This window comes from Cricetulus griseus, chromosome 3 (assembly GCF_003668045.3).
Source record: "Cricetulus griseus strain 17A/GY chromosome 3, alternate assembly CriGri-PICRH-1.0, whole genome shotgun sequence".
Taxonomy (NCBI): Eukaryota; Metazoa; Chordata; class Mammalia; order Rodentia; family Cricetidae; genus Cricetulus; species Cricetulus griseus.
In genome coordinates, this window is record NC_048596.1 from 105,810,855 (window position 1) to 105,817,769 (window position 6,915).

Genomic DNA, 6,915 nt, shown 5'->3' on the forward strand with positions numbered 1-6,915 from the left:
ATGACAACATCCACTCTTCAGATGATCAAGAAGAAATTTTGATCTCCAAATTCCATAACGTTATAATTGCTATGGCTAATGACTCCCCTTAAAAACAAGGAAAAATCAGTTGAGATTGTTTTGCATTTAGAGACACCATTAGTAATATTTGTGATTTGTTGAAGGAGGCCACAACAAACAAATATTAAGAAATAATTGAGCCGGGCTTTGGTAGTGCACGCCTTTAATCCCAGCTTTTGAGAGGCAGAGGCAGGTGGATCTCTGTGAGTTCAAGGCCAGCCTGGTCTCCAGAGCGAGTGCCAGGATAGGCTCTACACAGAGAAACCCTGTCTCGAAAAACAAACAAACAAAATAATAATAATTGGAAGACTGGAACAGTTTATTGGTTATGAGAATATGCTGTTTATTCAGAGGTCCTGAGTTTGGTTTGAAATTCCCATGTACCATGCCAGAATAATCATAAACTCCCATAACTTCAGTTCCTAGAATTCGAAGCCCTCTTCTGGTCTCTGTAGGCGCTGTACTTGTGTGTTCATCCCACACAAAAACATATATACATACAAACAATTTTAAAAATTAATAGTTTTTTTGATAGAAAAAAAGTTGAAATAAGTTGATGCCAGCCTTCATGGATATTGTTGATGAGGGTAAAGAAGGTAACTGTGAATGTGGTTTGAAAATAGCAAAACAAACAAACGAAAACTCTAGAATTGAAAGTGGAACCTAAAGATGTTCCTGAACTGCTACAATCTTGTAAAATTTTAACATTTGAGGAGCTGCTTCTTATAAATGGGCAAAGAAAGTGGCATTTTAGATAGAAGCCACTCCTGGTGAACACGGAGTGAAACTGTTGAAATAACAACAAAGGACAGACTATCACACAGACTTTCTATAAAACAGCAAGAGAGTTTGAGAGAATTGGCTACAATTTTACAGAAGAGTTCCACTATGGTAAATGCTATCATCATTTCATGCTACAGAGAACACTTTTGTGAGACTCTGTCTATCAATGTAGCAAATTCTGGTACCATTTTACCTAAGAAAGTGATATAGCTACCCCATCTATTAGCATCCTCACTCTAATAAATCAGTAGCCAACAACAATGTGGCAAGACCTTCCATCAGCAGGGGCTACATTGTAAAGACTCAGATTGTGGTTACAGTTTTTTTAGCAATAAAGTCTTTTTAATTAAGGCATGCACCTTGTCAGATGAAGGGTCTCTAGCTGTGTTACCTGCCACCTCAACGATCATTAGGGTGGACCCCACTAATCTGATTGATTGAGAAGGGTATCTTCCTTGTGTGGTGGGTTTAAATGAAAAAAATGTCCTCCACTTGAGTTGGCATTGTACAGAAATTAACAGCCATATTGGTCTAGAAAGGTTGAACTTAATTTTTTTTTCCATTTCTACAGAGGTAACACACTGTATTAAATATGTGAGGTCTTATCTACGTGGGTTTGATTACAAAAACTAATAAAGTATTCTCTAAATAAAGAAAAAACCTGCAAAAAAAGCATCATGAATAAGGGCCACTATGTATATGTTTTTACTTCTAGCATGATGATCAGCAAGTTGCCACTTTGTGCTATTTTAAAATTTTAACAGATTGTTAAGAGAATTGTGATTGGAAATAACTTCTAAATGTCAATAAAATTGCAGAAATTAAAAAGAAAAATGTCCTCCAGAAGCTCAGATGTTTAAACATGTGGCCTCTAGTTGGTGGCACTCTTTGGTGAGGTTATATGAGGTGCAGCCTTAGTGCAGGGAATATATAACTGAGGGCAGGCACTGAGAGTCCATACCTTCACCCCCTTCCATTTCACTCTGCTTTGTGTTTGCAGTTAAGATTTGAGCTCTCAGCTTCCTTCTCCTGCTGCCATAACTGCCACTTGTCATCATGCCTCCTCACCATATTGGTAATAGATTCATCCTTCTCTTCCACAAATGGCTTTTCAAATTATTATTTTAATGCAGCAACAGAAAAATAGCTAATATGTTCTCACTATTCTATATTCATCCCTCTCAAAGGCTTGTACTCAGACAACAGACTGCCCTGGTAGTTGAAGACTTTTCTTTGGTCAAGGACATATAAGTAGCTGTATTCCCCTGTTAGAATTTCCAAAAAGGCTTTCCCAGTAAATACAAATATAGACATAATTGCTCGATATGCTGAGAATAAGTGATAGATGCAAGCACAATGCCTTTTATAGAGCTGTCTCTAAGGCTCAGGAAATATTAAGGAAAAGAGGATAGAAAGAATATAAAAACTGTAAGACAGGGAGGTGAAAGTAAAATTCCTTCTTCTAGCTATCACACAGTGTAATCACAAACTCACAGACACTGATCACTTGAACTGGGTCTAAACAAGACAGGCCATTGAATGTTGAATCCTGGGTTGGAGAGGGACTTACTTCCTAACTGACAGGCCATTGATTGACTCTGCAAGAGAAGGATCTGCTGTCTTCAGTCAAGTAGTCAGTGCGTTATCAGCCAGATTCCAGTGACTACGTCCAATCTCAAAGCCATACAGATTACCCTGGTCAAGCCCAGAGGGACATAAAACAAAAGGGCATGGATGTGAGAAAAAGATTAATAGGTTGAGGTAGACAGGGAAGAAAGGGAATGATAGTAGGGGGTGAATGTAAGAATATTCAGAAGACATCATATACGGGTATTAAAGTCAATTTTTGAAGGAAAAACATGCCAGACATGACAGTATGTGTCTTTAATCCCTGCACTCAAGAGGTAGAGGCAGGTGGGTCCGTATGAGATTGTCAAGGCCATCCTGGTCTACAAACCAAGTTCTAGGACAGTAAGGATGACATAGTGAGACCCTGTCTCCAACAAAGAAATTAATTAATGATTTTTAAAAAGAAAACATGTTTTTACTGCCCTATGATATATTGTGTAAAGTGAAACAATGTCTAAAAGATAATGTAGTTCAGGGAGACCTTACAGCCCACCCAACTATAAAGGTTCTTCTCTTTCTCCATGCTTGCCTACCACAACTAGATTATAAGATCCCACTGCTGAAGATACCACACACCATAACTGCAAGATATAGAGGACTCAAGTTAAAACTGAGCTGAAATGCTCCTCATCCTGGCTAACTTTCAAAATGCTAGAAATTTCTGTGTATACAGACTACTGGGGAAGAAAAGGAATCAAACTTCTTACCAAGCAATGAACTCTATGAACCATAGCTCCAAGATGCCAAGCAAGCTATGCTCACACATGCAATAGTAGCATGACCTTTATTTTGGCTAAGCAATTATTTTCTGATTGGATTTGAAACACTACCAAAGAACATATCCCAAGCCTGCTATTATAAGACTGGCTCAAAACACATGCTTCTAGAATTCATAAGTTCTGGCCAAGTGGTGGTGTCACACACCTTTAATCCAAGCACTCCAGAGGCAGAAGAAAGTGGATCTCTGTGAGTTTGAGGACAGACTGGTTTGCAGAGCAAGTTCCAAGACAGGCTCAAAAGCTACAGAGAAACTCTGTCTCAAAAGAAAAAAATCATTAAGTTCCATGAGTTCCACCTGTGTCTCAGTACAAACATAGAGATTTAGAAGTCAAATTGACTTTGTGTCCATGTTTATACTTAGACAGAGGTTACTCTCAATCATAATCAGAGATTCTTTTATTTTCTCCCTAACTAATAACTCCTATGAAAGTATCCCACACCTGGTACTGGAATTTTTATTCAGTATCTTGCTGCTTCTAGAAACAGAATTATCTATCTGTACTGGAGTATTTCCCCTCAGACTATTTTTATTTCTTGTTGGATAGGATGGGTTTGGTGCATTCCGCAACATGTATGTGGTAGCCAGAGGGAATCTTGAAGGAGTCAGTTCTCTCCTTTTGCCCTGTTTGTCTCCTACCTGTGCCCTTAATACTTTCATTTTATCTATGGTCTACTACCCCCTCTCCACTTAGATTCCTCTTTACCCTGATAGAATCCTTCTAATTACATTAATTCTACAAAGACTTCAAATCAAACACAAATATCCAAGGAGTCAAAACTAGGATCTGTGTATGAGAGAAAACATGTAAAGTCTGTCTTTATAGGTCTGATTTATCTCACTTAGTATATTTTTCCTGGTTTTATCTATTTATCTGCAAATTTTATAATTCCATTTTCCTTTACTTCTGAATAAAATTTCACTGTGTGTATGCACAACATTTTGCTTCCATGTTGATAAACATCCAGGCTGCTGTAAGGCTGCAGTAAACATGAATTTGCAGGTTTCTCTGTAATAGGAAGTAGATTCATTTGGGTCTAGTCCCAAGAGTTGTGTAGCTTAGTCATAGGGTAATTTTATTTTTAATTTATTTAGGACCCTCCAGACTGATTTCCAAAGTCACTATACTTGTTTATACTTCCATTAATGGTATAAAAGAGTACCCCTGTCACCACAACCAGGTTAGTTTCTGTGCTGAACTATTGCTTTGGAGCTCCTGGGATGCCGACATGCATTGTGATTCTTCAAAAGTGGCAGCAGTCCAGCAAGCATCTGGATCATTTGAACAGATTTCCTGGAACAAGTGTCCCCTGGAATACTATTTGGGAGACAGTGTTCCAAAGTGACATTTATCTATTGGGCTGTTCATTTAATCAGCAACACAGTCTGAAAGAAATTCTAGAGTATGAAAACAGCCCATGTCTCAGAAATTGATATTCCATTTCAGTTCAGTGAAGAGTCTCTTTTGCATCACCTCTAACAAGGAAAGTGAACTTCCAGGGACAGGTAGACAGACATTTTGATGTCTTTCTGCTTCTCTTTTTATAAATGTTTGCATCAAACTAAGATAACAATTATCCAATAGGGTTAGAAGGGAATAGTTATAGAAAGAATACTCAGTAGAAAATGAAGGATCCTATTCTACCTCTCCCCTCACTATGATTCTGTTCAATTCACTCCACCTTCCTGGACTATGTGCTCATTTTATCCTGAGGACTACAAAGAGAAAACTTGGTATTAACTTTCCATTCTAATGACAGTCTACCTATTGATCTCTATTGATTAGTAGATCTATTGTCTGGCAGTCTCAGGTAAGAAGTCATTTCTTACATTATGTCAACTACAGACCATGTTAAGATTGACAAGTATTGCCTATGCTTATAATGTACTATGTTTACATTCTACCTATTGCAAACCACCATGACATTTGATTCTTAGGAGAGCTATCAATATAAGACAGGGATATGTTTAACAGATGAGAAAACTATGTTCAGGTATTTGCCCAAGGTTATTCAGCTGTTAAATGACAGAACCAGGCTCGGGCTCTGTGGCCTTCTGAGTTAGAGTCTTATAAATTCAGAAACAGAATGGTTCCTTGCCATTCTGAAACCACAGCAAGAATAATTTTGCTACACTCTCCTTTGCTACCAGACAATCACTCTAGGGAGAGTGGTACTCATTATTTTTCTGCAGGGAAAACACAATGTTAACTCAGACAACATAATAATTTTATGGTTTGAATGAAAAAAAAATTTGCTCCTGTCAAAATCAATTTATATCATGAGACTATATAAAAATTTCATGTACTAGGTGAAGAAAAAATAGAGAGAAAATGCTCTGAATGGAGGAGGTTAAATTATGTCCCATTTGAATGAGTTCATTTCCCAGAGAGAGTCTCATCAGGCTTTTTAATTAAAAGCAAATTGTTCATCTAGACTCAGTAATTTCCCAATGACCTCTTCTTAACACTTCCTTCTAAGGTGACAGAAATGACAATAGGGCTTTCAAATTAAAAACATCAAGCTCTCAGAGACAAGGAGTCCTCTGAGCCTAATTGAGTCAGGAACAGGAGGTAGCTTGAAGAACTAACTACGTTTCTGTCTTATGCCTCCCCAAAAATATAGGGTCTGAGATGTTTAAGAGGCTACTTGATATTTGCTAGAGAGCTCGTCATATATGTAAATACTTATATGCAAATATGTATGTGTCCTTACATAGAATTTTATGAGAATGAAAAAAATTCAGAAAGCTTCCTCCCAAGTCAGACAGAGATTTTATGAAGGAAGGCTTAGTGCAGAATTCTAAGGACCTAGATTTGTCTGAGGAAAAGAGAGTACCCAGGAGGTATGTTCAGCAGAGTGATAGGGGCTAGGACTTTGGCTTTGGGACAGTGTTTTGTTGGTAGGACTCTAGGATAAAGTGGAGGATGAGAGAACAAAAGTCTGAATAAGAAATGATGACTTCTCACACCAGCAAGGTAGTAATGGGTTTGCTGGAAGTAAAGAATTCAGAAAAAATAGTGGCTACTGCCTTAACAATCATTGTTTCTATGATTCTTGCTTTTCATCTGTGCTGCAACAGCAGAAAAACTATTATTTCCACTATTATAAAGTAACCATTATTTGATCATCACTTACAAGGTACCGGGAAATGTATGTTGAAAACTACACTTCTATTTTCTTAACTAATTATGACTATAATCTACCTGCTACTAACTATGGTATAGAATATCCACTGAAACACTGGAACACAACTTTGAATTGAGGAAGGGAATAAAATGGAAACCACTATAATTGGCAAGACAAACTCTACCATAACTTACAAGCCAAGCCATGATCTACAACACAAATCCCTAAACTAATATTTTAGGATCAACTCATTCAGATTCAAATCTCTCCAGGCAAGACCACATGCTGTGTTGATAGCGAATCTCCAGGCTCATAAATTTGGAAGACCCTTAAGTCTTCCAAAAATTCACCTAATTTGTAAAGTCTAACTTTGCCCAGAATATACTTGTTAAACTACATCCTATAAACTGCGCATTGGTAAGTATTTTATATGTATGTATGTATGCGTATGTATGTATGTATGTGTGTATACACATAAGTTCCTCTCATAAAATCTCTGAAAAACAGAATCAGTATTTATTTAACAGATGATTGAAT